This window comes from Vicugna pacos, unplaced genomic scaffold, assembly GCF_048564905.1.
Source record: "Vicugna pacos unplaced genomic scaffold, VicPac4 scaffold_20, whole genome shotgun sequence".
NCBI classification, from domain to species: domain Eukaryota; kingdom Metazoa; phylum Chordata; class Mammalia; order Artiodactyla; family Camelidae; genus Vicugna; species Vicugna pacos.
The window spans coordinates 46,055,579-46,070,847 of NW_027328741.1; the positions used below are offsets into that span (position 1 = coordinate 46,055,579).

The 15,269-nt window shown below is 32.2% G+C and overlaps 1 long non-coding RNA gene across 1 annotated transcript; it reads right to left on the reverse strand.

Moving 5' to 3' along the window:
- Positions 1 to 4,845: 4,845 nt before the first annotated feature.
- LOC140693715 (uncharacterized) lies at positions 4,846 to 6,367 on the reverse strand. The gene is made up of 2 exons (XR_012069414.1): positions 6,128 to 6,367; positions 4,846 to 5,124 (listed from the first exon to the last, which is right to left on the reverse strand). It is a non-coding gene; the product is annotated as an uncharacterized lncRNA (long non-coding RNA).
- Positions 6,368 to 15,269: the final 8,902 nt, after the last annotated feature.

Consider the following 15,269-nt stretch of genomic DNA (forward strand, 5'->3'; position numbering starts at 1 on the left):
CAAACTAAAAACACAAACAAGTTTGACAAAAACAAATAGAAAGTATCACTGTGCCTGATTTTAAACTCTAATACAAAGCTACAGTAATGAATATGGTAGTGGCACAGAACAAACAGAATAATGGAACACAACATAATGCCTAAAAATGAAATCAGACAGTTATGCTCCTTTAGCCCATTACAAATAAATTAATATACAGTGGTGGAAAGGTAATCAACATGCACATGAAATTGGTCAACATCACTAATCATCAGAAAAATGCAAGTCCAAAACACAATTAGATTTTATGTCAGTCCTGTCAGAATGAATATGATCAAAACTATTACAAATATAAATGTTGGTGAGGATGTAAGGAAAAGAACCCTGATGCGCTGATTGAATGAATGTAAATTTGTGCTGCCACTGTGGAAAACAGTATGGAGTTTTATATAAAATTAAAAATGAAATATGATCCAACATTTCTATATCTGGATACTTATTCCAATAAAATAAAAACACTAAGCAGAAAAGATAAATTCAACCATATACTCACTGCGGCATTATTTACAATAGCCAGGATATAGAAGCAAATTAATTGCTCATCAATATATGATGGACAAAGAAAATGTCTGTTTATAGTATATATATCTAACCATCTATTAACTGAAGATTTATCTATATTTGAATATATATATGCATACACACTATATATATATTATGCACACTATATATATATATATATATGTATGCACACACACACATAAAATTTCAATGGGTTATTACTCAGCTCTAAAATGTATAAGTTCTTGTCATTTGCAAAAAATGGGTAGACCAAGAGGGTAATATGCTAAGTGAAATTAGTCACACAGATAATGACAAATGCTAAATTATTTTTCTCATATTTTGATTTTAAAACAAATTAACATAACAAAACAGAAAAGGAGTAATAGATATAGAAAGATACAGGTTGTTTACAAGAAGGAGGGAAATGTAGTGAAGAAAAAGAAATAGTTCAGAAAAATTAAGAGAGAATATTTTCCAGTTGCAATTTAAATGAGTCAGGAACAAGAAATGTACTGTATGGGGAATAGTCAATAACTATGAAATATCTTTAAATAGCAACATATCATAAATAAATTTATTCTTGTTATCAGTTTGAAATGTATTAAAATTTGCAAACATTATGTAATGTAAGAGAAACTAACACAGTGTTATACATTAACGTACACTTCAAAAACAAACAAATATACTTATAGAAAAAAACAGATTTGTAGTTAACGGAGGCAGGGGTTGGGAAAGAAGAATTAGATTAATACACTCGAAAGATACAAACTTCCAGGCGTTAAAAAACGTGTTCTAGGGATGCTACATTTTAACATGATAAATACAATTAATACTGCTTTTTGTTATATATGAATGTTGTTAAGAGGGTAGACGCTAAGATTTCTCAACACAACTAAAAACAAATTGTATTTCTTTAATATTATATCTAAATGAGATAATGAATTCTCCGTAAAATTGCTATATTTACTTCATGATACATGTGACTCAAATATCTACCCTTTGCACCTAAACTTACACAATGTCTTATGTCAATTATTTCTCAATAAAAGCAGAAGGAAAAATGGAAAGACAATGATCATTGTTTCCCATGTCATTTCTCATTAGTGTTTTTGAAGCAAGTAATCGTGAGTCATGATAGAGTTATCCTAGATAAAGATGCAAATATATAAGTGATTCTAATAAATTATACATAAAGATACTAATATAACTAGTGTTTTACCATGCCTTAAACTTTCTTCATGATAACAGACCACTGATTTTGTAGGCATCAAAATTTCACTCTGTGAATTCATCTGAGATTAGGGAATGGATAAAAAATGTAACCATGGCTGCTTTTCTTTGAGTGTTAATATTCACTGTCTCAGACGAAAGGTCTCATCTCCCCAACAGCATCAGTAAGTAAGGAACATGCTAGGTTGCAAAAAATCTCAGCATGGTAAAACCTCAGAACTCCTACAGTTCTTAACTGTTTTGCAATTGGAATGCAATAATGACAATGACTTGATTTTGGAAAACAATATGGTGTTTTCCCATGGTTGCATTAAGGGATGTGAGGATAATCCCTGAGATCCACAGGAATTATCCTCGCTCAAGTGCTGGCAAAGAACTATAAAGTTTCTGCATTATTAGGACTGAGGACTGCTTTCAAAATAATGACTATGCTCACTGTATTCCAGGTAGTCCAACGAAATAAAGGTTATTGCTATTTGTAGTTGAACGGGAATACATCAGCAGTTCAGTCTCTATAAATTAGTCAATGGGTGTTCAAAGCCAAAATATGATGTGTCAACAATGAGAATTAAAAGAGAAAAAAACTTGGACATAAGCTTAAATTAAAAAGGAGACACAATCCTGTGCTGGGCTCTGGGGATTGGAGACTGTATATGCCTCAGTCCAATTCAAGGGTTCAGTGGCTTGGCCCTAGCATCAGCTCGGGATTCAATGAAAAGATAACAATTAGCATACTGGGAGAAATATAATATTCCTCTCCCTGATCGGAAGAAAATCTGGTGGCTCAATGAAACTCTTAATTCACAGAGATTCTGCCAGATGCAGAATAATAATTCACTGATGACTCAACTAAGACAAACTTCATTACTGCTTAAAAATGCATCTTCACACACACACACGCAGTGGAAGACAGATTTGTTGTATTTAGTGGGAAGAATTCAGTGGACAAAGCTCAGAGAATAGTTTTCAAAGCACCAGCCAACTTTTGTTCATTTGCCAATATTCTAGTTTTCCCAGGTAGAAAACTAGAGATGGAGAAACAAACGATATAATTCTTTAGGATTTCTAATTTTGAAATTAAAGTGTAGCTTTTGACTTATCACTATAGAATCTTGTTATGATGATTATGGTAAGACCCACTGTCTGATAAGGGAGCTGGAAACTAGCTGCTGAACCAGCCCTTCTGAACCCCAGACTGATAATGTAAGCTACAACATAGCCACCATCAGATTTGAGCTGACAAACTTGAAAGGTTGATGTTTCTGTTATAGGAACAATCACTTCTGTCCAGGCATAGATCTTCTGTTGCAAGTGGTCTCTTTCCTTCTCTTGGTAAAAGTCATATTGGTGGGAAGTTGCTAGAGCTTACCCTGGCCCGTTTGTCCATTCTCCAGATTATCAAAGGCTTTCTTCACAAATGGTGACACATTTTCTGGACTCAATTTTGCCTTTCCAGTCTTATCAGATGACACTGGCTGCATCATTGTGAGCAGAAGCCTTAGGCTCCCTGAACTTGCCTACAATTTTTCCAGAATTTCAGCTCATTTCACATTCTGAAATTGCTTCACCATTTATTTTAAATTAATGGGAGTCAAAGTCTTCCATTAATATTATATATTTCCTAATATCTGCAGAAATTTGGTATTCTTGCAGTTAGACAAATATTTAATTCTACCACCCTCACCTCTTTTTTGTCCACACAGTTCAGATTGCAATTCAGTTACTGAATACGACCACCCCAACCAAGGGGCTAGTACCTCGCAGATACTTCCTGTGTGAAGGTTAGCAAGGGCACAAGTTATGTGGGGTGAATAAACCTACACTAAATGTTTGCAATGGCATTGTCAATTGTGGATAAAGCTCTGATTCTAAGAAGTCAATTAATTAGAAATAAGTATAGTTATTGGTATGGGGAAGAGAATCAGCTATTTTGGGGTGGGTGGGTGATGAAGAGATAGGAAAAAATCCAGCAAATGAGAATGGAATGCTTTAGGTCTCTGAAGGCATGAATTAAGAAGAAAATAATACTTTGTCTCCTGTACCTATCTCCAATTACAGTCTTGAGTGACTAGCCTTGGGCTACGAAAAGAGCTAGTTTGTGGTGAAGAATAAAGACCATAATGAAACTGTTTGTAAACCATAAAAGTTTTGTTGTTTCAGGAAAGTAGATTTTGCTTAGTTAACATGTATTTTTCATTCACTAAATACTAAAATGCCTCCTGTGGCATGAGCTGTGCTTACTGTGCTGGTATCCAAGTTAGACAAGGAAAGGGGGATAGACCGAAAATATCTAGAGGAGGTGATTTCTGTACTGAGACTGGGGAAATCTAAATAGGTAAAAGGAGGACATTCTAAGTCTAAGGATAAGCTGGAGCAATAGTTGTGAGTTTGGATTTAATATGGTTGATAAGCATTTGCCTGGATGTATCTCCAGAAACAGTGAAACATAAAGATATGCTAAATTAGTCAGATGCCAAATCGATAATGAAATGACTAAACCAAGATGAGTTTGTGGGCTTAGATTTGGAAAAGTATTAAGTGCAACCCTGAAGATGTAAGCTTGTGTTTGGCTGGAACATAAAAGTAACTTAAAATATTCACTCTAAAAATATAGTGCAGACTCTTGAGTGGAGAAAAATAAAGCAACATTTGGAATGCTTAGAAAACAGCACAAGGAAGACCATAGATAAAATTCCTTGTTAAATTTTACCACATGCTGAATGTACCATCTGAGACTATATCATGTGACTTTTATTATACCAGAGATGACATAATAAAGACCATGATCCCTGGGCCGGTTCCTGCATTTTCATCCTGTTCCAACATAACCTAACTTAACACATTTAATACTTTTCAGGATAAACCAGAAACCACTAAGTAATTTTCCCTCTCTCCATGTTTTAGTCTTTTTCCAAATTCTTCCATTTTCTCTTCTTCCTCACAGAAATTATTTAAATTTACACTCATGTTGTTCCATCAAATGATCATATCAAACAAATATCTCTTTTTTTCTTTAAATGGTAACTTAGTATCACTTTTAACTCTTATCTCTATTTAAAAAAATAAGGATAATAAAGTACAATTCTATGTTTATTGTTCAAATAAGAAAATTGCACATATTTGTCAAAATTTGCAAACATCAATTTTAATCTTTGTTATCATGCATAACCTGGTAGTCCTCTGGTAGTTCAGTTGTAATTAGGATGACGTTCATAAACTGAAGATGTCTGATGAGTTGGCCTTGAAATAGAAGTAGCTGATGTATCAGCTATCACTGGCACTGGAAACCGTGGGTTGCTCACAGGTTGAAGTTTACAAAAACGACCTTCATTGGCAGATATGTTGTGATATCTATTTGGAAAATAAGAAGGCTCCACCATCAGTCCAAAATAACTGCTCTGTAAGGGGGACAAAATGCTGTATTGAGAAGTAGAAGTTGTAGTTGTAATGAAGTTCACAACACGGCCATTTGCTTCAGTGTAGCTGCTTTGAGAGTGCCCGTGGACAGTGGTCAACTGATTTAAAATAGCTAGTTGTTCCACTGCAATATTTTCTTGTGGTCTAACTGACGTTGATGATGGAGGAGAAAAATCACCTCTGAGCGGCGTAGTTTTATCACAAATTATGTGGCCAATAGAGGGCTTTCTTATTAGAGGCATGTTTAAATCTGCAGAAGGTAAAAATGCACTTTCTCCACTAGTGTCAGCCACAAAATCAGAATTATTTTTACCAACATTACTTCCTCCTTTAAAGTGCTTCTTGTTGAAATCTCGAGCCAATAAAGACACCAGAGAGGCATTTTTAATCCCAACTCTTCATTTTATTCTCACTAAAAGCTGAGGACAGCCTCGTTTAAAATTTGGATTATGTTAGAACTGCAGCTACAACCAAAGGAGAAAGGTTTTAGTAATAATTTAAACCAAAATACATAACTACAATAAGCCTTAACTTTAAAACCTCAGATTTCATGTTTAGTATGCAAAGATAATATCATCAAAATATGAACATTGCTGACGATATTTTGAAGTTCCTTATTTGGAAAATACACATGTAAATAGTATAGTCATCAAATTAAAGAATTTAGTGTTTGCAGTAACAGTGAATGCCACTTTTGAAAAGCAGCTTTCATACCTTCACTTAGATTTCTGATAAGATTCATAGCTGCTAGCAAACTTTCTCATAGTCTTGAAGAGTTAAGTCACTGTCCTCATTTTTAGAAAAAATAAAGAATTTTAGCATTTGTAGTTTTATACTATTTTCAAAATCTAGCTTTACATTTATATTACCATAGATTGACTTACAAAATAAAATTTTATACATAAGTTACCAAGTCATAACTAAAATTTGTGTATACCTTGCTTAAAACAGAGGCTTCTTTTTCTTCTGCCAGAAAGTCAACTAGACAAGCAGATCTTTGAAATTTCTGCCGCACTTTACTAAACCCATAAAGGTTAAGCTGTCTAACTAAACTTTTCATACTTCCAGTTTCAAATATTCTGAAAGGGGACTTTCTTTCCAAAACTTCCTTTTTAAAGACATCTTCATCAATCACTATGGAAGTTCCATTATCATCCCACCAGATGGATTTAAATTGGTCACTCCCAGCCATTTTCCAGAGTTTTCTTGGAAATGTCAGAGAACGAAAATCATTATCTTCATCTGGTTCCAAGACACAATGTGTGTAACATGGTCTTTTTATCAAGGATTTTTCAGACAAATTCTGAAAAGCATTTTCTTCAATCATACACCTCAAGTCCAAGTCCCCAGAGAATGTTTGATCACACGATAGAGATCTACCGGGGTTTCCTGAATCAGCTGGTCCATCTTTAGGAGGCACATCTTGAATTTCTGAAGAAATATGTGCCATCTCAAATAACATTTCCTACAGCTACTTTTCTAATCTGCATGATTTTGAGCAGTGCAGCTTCATATGCTGCTTAAGCAGGCCTGCACAGTTAAACTGATAGGCCATCAACATGGTTCTCAACCTGAGTGGCTGTGACATCACAAAAAGACTGGTCTCTTAGCAACCCAAGTGTAACAATCAGCCAGTGTTTCCTTCTCATTAATCCAGTTAAAATGAAATATATAGGATATTTATTTTTATACTGTGATGTGCAAATATTTTCCCGAGAATATCTTTTTAAACAATTTAACTTTGGGGTGTATGAGATAAAAACAATCTCATTCCTTTTGTACCCAAATTTATACAACATTGGTGAACAGAGTATAAATATGCACAAAGTAAATAAAATAATTTTAAAATATTGGAATTTAAAGTGAAATTTGTGTAAAATTTTTACAGAATGGTTATAACAATTTCATTATCATTTGTAATTAAAGTGAATCAAAATTTGATTTGTAAACGGAAGTAGTTATTTCTCTGTGTACTTTACAATAAGTAGCTCTATATTCAAAACATCAGCAGAATAAATATCAGTTTATTTGTTATGTTTATAAATAAATGTTAAATATTTATGAATTAAAATTAAATTAAAATAATCAATCAAATTTAAGAAATTCCAAAGGGAGGAATTTTGTTTAAATTTTATTTCAGTGCTATAAGTAAAAGATATGTAATTTAATATTCTACTTTACAAATACACAAGAGAAAAATCTGATTGTACACTTACAAATGTTTATTTTTGCCATTCTTTCACTCAGAGGTTTTTAAGTCCCTAGAAGGAATAATTTTTCTTGTCATTTTTAATCCATACTCTTGTGGCTTCTGTTAAGTGTTCCAAAATGATGTTGATAAATAAAGTTATGCATAAGGTCCTGGGTTCTATAAGCAGTGACTCCATTAAGGGGCAAACAAACAAACAATCAAAAAACAAAAAAGTAACATTATATGTGGGTTAGTGTGGAAAAGACAAGGTAATGCATTTTAGGAAGCCATATGTTTTCCAGTCCTGAAACAGTTGGCACTGTTAGTATAATATGGCATTTTAAGGCAAGTGTTTGTTCACTAATTGCAAATAATAGCTATGCTCTGTATCAGTAAACTGTAGTAAGTCCAGTTCTACCAAACCTTATATTATTTATTTAGAAATAAATTCCATTAAACATAAGCCAAATTCAAAATGATTGATAAAATTTTAAAATAAATAAATGTACACTCAAGCTACAATGTAAATTTTTCCTTCAGTATGTGTATATTCCATTCTAAATAAATATTATCAACCTGAATTCATTGCAATTATAAGAATTATAAACTATACTTAAGTATGATTTAGCCCTGATTCATAAATATTATTTAACATACACAAATCAATAAATGTGATACCATCCCTTAAAAAACAGAGAATTCAAAGGTAACAATCTCAAAAAAATGTAGGAAAATTATTGACAGAACTGATCTTAACTTTTGTATACAAAAAATTCTTAACAAATTCTCTCTAGATAGAATATAACTAAAGATAAAAATAGCCATATATGAAAAACCCATGACTTTCATCAAGTTCAATATTAACATACAGGAAAGTTTTCCTCTGGTACAGTAATACGAAAAAGTAGCTCATCCTCACAAGTCCTAAATTACACTACAAGAAGTTCTAGCCAGAAAAACTAGTCAAGAAACATTAAAAAAGACATCCAACTTGTAAACAAGCAGTACTATTTTTACAGAGGACGTAATTACACATAGATGGAAAACTCCATAGACTCCTCCAGTGACTGTTAGAAATTGTCAACAAACTTAATAAACTTGCAGAATACAAAATCAATATACAAATATCTGTTGCATTTTTATATACTAACAACAAATTATCAGAAAGAGTAATTAGGAAAACTATTGTGTGTAAACTTATACCAAAAAGAATAAAATAGGAATAAAATAGATAAGTGAAATTAAAGATCTAAACATAGATCTATAAATTAAAGGTGCAAGAAATATAAGTAAACCAAATAAATAGAAAGATATTCTGTGCTCATAGATTGTATACAATGTGAGGAAATACTATAATCTATCTTTCGCATATTCAATCTCCCCAGCACTACTTATTGAGGAGAATGTCTTTGCTTCATTTTATACTCTTGCTTCCTTTTTCATGGGTAAATTGATCATAGGTGTGAGGGATTATATCTGGTTGCGCTATTCTCTTCTATTGATTGGTGTCTGTTTTTGATCCAATATCATGTTTTTTAAATTACTAAATCTTTAAAGGACTCTTTAACATCAGATTATTTTACACTATTAGATTTAATACTACTTTTCAAGATTATTTTGGCAAGTCATGATCTTTATGGTTACATATAAATTTTGAAAGTATTTGTTCTATTTAATGGAAAAATCTCATGGGTATTTTGACATGAATCACACTAAATGTAGATTGCCTTGTGTAGTATGTTTGTTTCAACCACATAGTTTCACATCATTAACATAAGAGATCTTTTCATTTCTTGGGAACAGATTTAATTACATTCATCAATGTCTTCTATTTTTTAATGTATAGGTTTTCATCTTATTTGTTACCTTGATTTTAGGTATTCTTTACATATGTAAATAATTATATATATTACATTTGTAAACTGGTTCCCTACACAAATATAACAGGCAGAAGGCAGTGGCAAGATATATTCAAAGTCTTGAATGAAAGAAAGCTGTAATCTAAGATAATTTATCAAGCAAGTCTATTTTTTAGAATAGAAGGAGAGATAAATAACTTCCATAAAAGTGAATACTTAAAGAATTTAGCAACAGAAATGAAATAATGAAAGATCTAGTCTAAAGAAAAAAAACAGAAATCTATAGAAAGTAGAAAGAAATAATTAGAAAGACAATAGCTGCCATGACATAAAATAGAATATACATGATGTTGTAAAACAGGACATCATAATTTTTAAGGGTCAGAGAGCGAAACAGGACAATACAGAGTATTTTCTTCTTGTTTCTCTTCTCTGTAGGAGGGGTTAGAGTTTGTATTCCTATCAGTCAAAATAAACAGATATATTAACGGGTCAATACACATACAAAAGACGGTAACCAGAAGTCAAAAGCTTACAATGAATTAATAAAGCCAAAAAGAAACCAAGATAATAAAGAAAAGTTATATAGCCACAAAAAGAAAAAGAAATGAACAAAAAGGAAATACAAAATCAACTGGGAAATGAAGTTCAATATGGAAATAAACAGCAATCTATCAATAATTATCAAAACTGTTAATAGACTAAGTGCTTCAATCAAAAGATATTTATTGTCAGATGGGATATTATAACAAGACCCTACATTATGAAGCATACAAGGGACCCACTTTAGTAAGAGGAAAACACATCAATTGAAAGTCAGAAGATGGAAAAATATATTCCATGCAAATGGACATGACAAGAATGCAGGACTATGAGTACTGACTTCACACAAAATAGACTTTACATGAAAGGCCATAGAGAAAGATAAACAAGGACATGATATAATAATTAAAGGAGCAATACAAAATGAGGGCATTATACTCATTAAGATATATGCACTCAATATATGAGCACCTAAATACGTAAAGCAAATACTAATAGATAAAAAAGGAGAAATCGGAGGGAACACAATCACAGTAGGAGACTCTAACTCCCCATTACCATGACTAGACAAGCTTTCAGACAGAATATAAATAATAGAACAAAGATACTAAAATATACGATGAAATAATTGGAGTTGGTTGATATTTTCAAAACACTACTTCTCCCCAAAGCAGAATATACATTCTTTTCAAGTGCACATGGAACATTTTCGAGGAAAGATTATGTACTCAGGTACAGAAGAGGCCTCAACAAACTTAAGAAGATAAAAATTTTTTCAAGCAACTTTTCTGAGTATAATACCATGAAAGTAGAAATAAATCACAGAAAAACAGGGAGAAAAAATTACGGCATGTAGATTAAACAACATGGTACTAAAACAAGTAGGGGAGGTGAAGAAGTAAAATAATAAATAAAAAATATATCGAGATATATGACAAAACCCTATGCAAAGTTTATGTAATACAGATAAAGCAGGCTTTAGAGGGAAGTTCATAGTGACAAGGCCCTCCTCAAAGAAGAGCAATTTCAAATAAATAATCTAACGTTCTATAAACACTAATCATGAAAGAAGAGCAAACAAAACAAAAAGTCAGCAGAAAGAGGGAAATATTTAAGGTCATGGAAGGAAGAATTGAATTAGAGTTTAAAAAATAGAAAAAATCAAACTATTTTTTGAAATAGTAAACAAAATTGACAAAACTCTGGACAGACTCATCAACAAGAATAGAGAGAGTACACAAACAACATAAGAAATGACAATGGAGAAAATACAAAGAGTACAACAAATTTGCAAAATATCATAAGGGAATAACATGAGCAACTATATGGAAACAAACTGGAAAAAAAGGAAGAAATTCAGAAGTTTCTGGAAACATTCAGCCAACCATTTTTGCATTAAGAAAATATTGACCATTTGAACAGAGAGATCACCAGAAATGGAATACAATTATCAATAAAATAAAAAATCGCTGCAAACAAAATTCAGACCCTAATAGCTTCACTGGGGAATTTGACTAATCATTCAAAGAAAAATCCATGCCACACCTCCTCAAACTTTTCCAAAAGCTTGATGTGGAGAGAGTACTCCCAATCTCACACCATAGGGCAAACATCAAACTGATACCAAAACCAGAAAAAGACACTACACCAAAGACAACAATAGGCCAATATCATTGATAAACATAGATATAAAATTCTTTATGAAATTATTAACAAACAGAATCCAACAGCATGTAAAAAGAGATTACACACCATGGTCAAGTTAGGTTCATACCAGGAACACAAGGATGGTTGAACATATGCAAATCAATCAATCAATTGTGATACACCATATCAACAAAGCAGGACAAAAAACCACATGATCATCTCAGTAGATACAGAAAAAGCATTTCATAATATTTAACACCTATTTGCAATAAAAGTTCTTATCACAGTGGGCATAGAGGGACATATCTCAACATTATGAAAGCTATTTATGACCAACATATAGCCAGCAAAAATCTCAATGGTGAAAAACTGAAACCCTTCCCAAAAATCCTGAGACAAGACAAGGTTGCCCATTCTCACAATTTCAATTCAATATAGTCTCAGAAGTCCTAGCCACAAAGATCAGGCAAGAAAAAGAAATAAAATGATTCAGACTGGAAAAGAAGAGGTAAATTTGCCACGATACGCAGACATGACACTATATAGAGAAAACTGTAAAAGCTTCACTAATAAGTACTTAGGCTAAAAAAGGAACTGGGCAAGGTACCCAGAGTAATGTACAGAAACTAATAGCATTTCTTTACACTACCATTCAATCAATAGGAAAACAAATATAGAAACAACCGCTTTTATAACTGCACCCAAAACTACTAAATGCTTAAGAATAAATCTAACCAAGGAGGTGAATATCTTATACAGGGACAACTAGAAAACATTGATTGAAGAAATAAAAAAAATTTGAAGAATTGAAAAGATACCCAATGGACATGTAACGGAAGAAACAAAATTGTTAAAATGGCCATACTGCCCAAGGCAATCAACAGACTTATTGTGATTTCCTATCGAATTATGAAAACATTTCTTTTTAGGACTGAACCAAATGATCCTAAGACTTACACAGAGTACTAAAAAATCCATAATTTCCAAAGCAATATTCAAAATAAAGTAAGAGGCTGGAGGAATAAACCACCAGGTCTCTATACACTTTTGCAGAGATACAATAATCAAAATGACAAGATATTGGTACAGAAAGAGGCATATGGAAAAATGGAACAGAATACAGGGCCTAGGAATAAATCTACAGATGTATGTTGAATGAATCATTGACAGAGTAGCCAAGAATATTACAGAGAAAAGACCATCTCTTCACCAAATGCTGTTGGGAAAACTGGATAGCAGCATACAGAGCAATGGAGTTAGAACACTCCTTCATTGCATACACAAGAATAAACACAAAATGGCTTGAAGACTTCAATGTACGGGAAGACACAGTAAATCTCCTAGAAGAAAACAAAGGCAAAACACTCTGAGGTAAATCTCAGCAATGATCTCCTAGAACAGCATACCCAGGTAATGGATGTAAGTGCAAAATTAATAAATGGAACCTAATTAAACATAAGTTTTTGGACAGCAAAGGAGATCATAAACAAAGCAAACTGACAACCTACAGGACTAAAGAAAACATTTAGAATTGATGCACCTGACAAAGTCTTAATTTCCAAAATATAAAGACTTTATACAACCTAATAATAATAATAAAAAACAAGAAACCCAATCTGAAAATCGGCAGAAGCCCTAAACAAGCAATTCTCAAATAGAGACATACAAATGCCACACAGATATATGAAAAAAAAATTCTCACTATCATTATTATAGAAAGGCAATTTAAAACTATGATGAAGTATCACCTCACAATAGTCACAATGGCCATCATTCAAAAATCCACAAACAATAAAAACTGGGGAAGCTGTGGAGAATGTGAACCGTCATACACTGATAGAAGGAATGTAGTTTGGTGCAGTCATTGTGGAATACAGGATGGGGATTCCTCAAAAGAATAAAAATTGACAATATACATTCCAGCAATCCCACTTCTGGGTATATATCAAAGGGAACAGTAATTCAAAAAGACACCTGCACCCTGATGTTCTTAGCAGTGCTATATATAACAGCCATGACATGGAAGCAACCTAATGGTCCAACAACTGATGACAGTATTCAGAAATTATGCCATATTTACACAATGGAGTAATATTCTGCAATAGAAAATGATAAAACAATGACATTTGCAGCAAAATGGATGTCCCCATAAAGTGACGTTCTAATTGAAGTAAACCAGAAGGAGAAAGAAAAATAATACATGACATAACATATGTGTAATATTAAAAAAAATTTCGATGAGAACACAATGATTTCATGTACAAAATTTAAGCACACTCACAGACCTAATAAAAGATTTTATGATAAATGCGGAAAGGGACTTTGAGAGGATATATATGGGAGCTTTCATTTATAAAAAGTTATCCACTATATATAAAAATAGATTTTTTCAAAATTTCTTTCATATGACACAGGGCAGTAAGTTAAATATCGTGAAGTAAACTTTCATAGTTACACAAATGTATACATGTACGGGAACACTGTGATCTACACCACAGATTTACACATTGTAAATGGCTGTACTTCAATGATAAATAAATGAATAAATATGTAAATAAATAAATAATATATAAATTAATAAGTAAATAAATAAATAAATAAATAATATCTAAATAAAAAAATTTAGTAATAAATGAAATACAAAGATTCACACTACTTAACTTTTCACCTCAAATTCTAGGGGAAAACTGAAAGAAAAAAGAAGATAATTGAATGAATGATAGTAAGGAAAATAAGAGAAACAATTGAAAATATAAAAAAAAAATACCTTAGTCTTTTTCTTTTAAACATAAAGTGGACAAAAGTTTAGGCTGATAAAGAAATTAAAGACTCAATTAAACTTAGAAATTAAAGAGAATATATTACCACTGATGTTGTAGAGATGCAAAGCATCATAAGAAATTACCACTAGACAACGATTTGAATGACTTACAACAAAAGACAAATTCCCAGTAACATATGTCTTCCAATACTGAATCAAGAAGAAATAAGAATGTTAAATAGAGCAAAAGTGTATAGGAGTAAATCAATAATCCTAACTTCCCAAACAAGAAAATATTTGCAAGACGACTTTACTGGTCTTTACTGTCATTCATTTGAAGAAAATTTCTCACCAATTCTTCCCCAAATCTTCCAAGAATTTGAAGGGTGTGAAAGATTCCAAACATGTTTTATGATGCCAGCTTTATATACATAACAATGATAGAAAGGACATTATATGCAAAATATAGAATATTATCCCTGATGAACATATGTGCCAAAATTCTCAACAAAACACAAGCAAAATGAATTCAACAACACATTTAAATTATAATACACACACATGAGTAAAGGGATTAATCCCTGGGTTTAAGGATACTTCAAAATATTGACATCAATAAAGGTGACATCCCACACTAATAGAATGAGAAATAAAACTCACATAATCATCTCAATACGTGTGGAAAGTGCATTGTATATGATACAACATACTTTTAAGATACTCCCATCAAATTAAATTAACCCTGTCAGTGGCACGATATCATTTACACACAAACACTGTGTGGAGAGAAACGAAGCAGTTCTCTGTTTTTGATTCTAAGAAGAAGGCTTTATATAGGACATACACAATGCCTCACATATCATTTAAGTTATAACAATGATAATAATCTTAAGCTATTTATCTCCCCATTCTACTGCAGTAAGCACAGGATGTTAAATGATCAAGGAATGTTTTAAAGTTCATCACGGAACTTCATTAAGTAGGCCATCTCTTATCCAGCTGGCTGTGCCTTTCTTAGGTTGTCCTCCTCTGAGTATCTTACCCAGAATAAGATATCCATCCATTCATACTGGATACA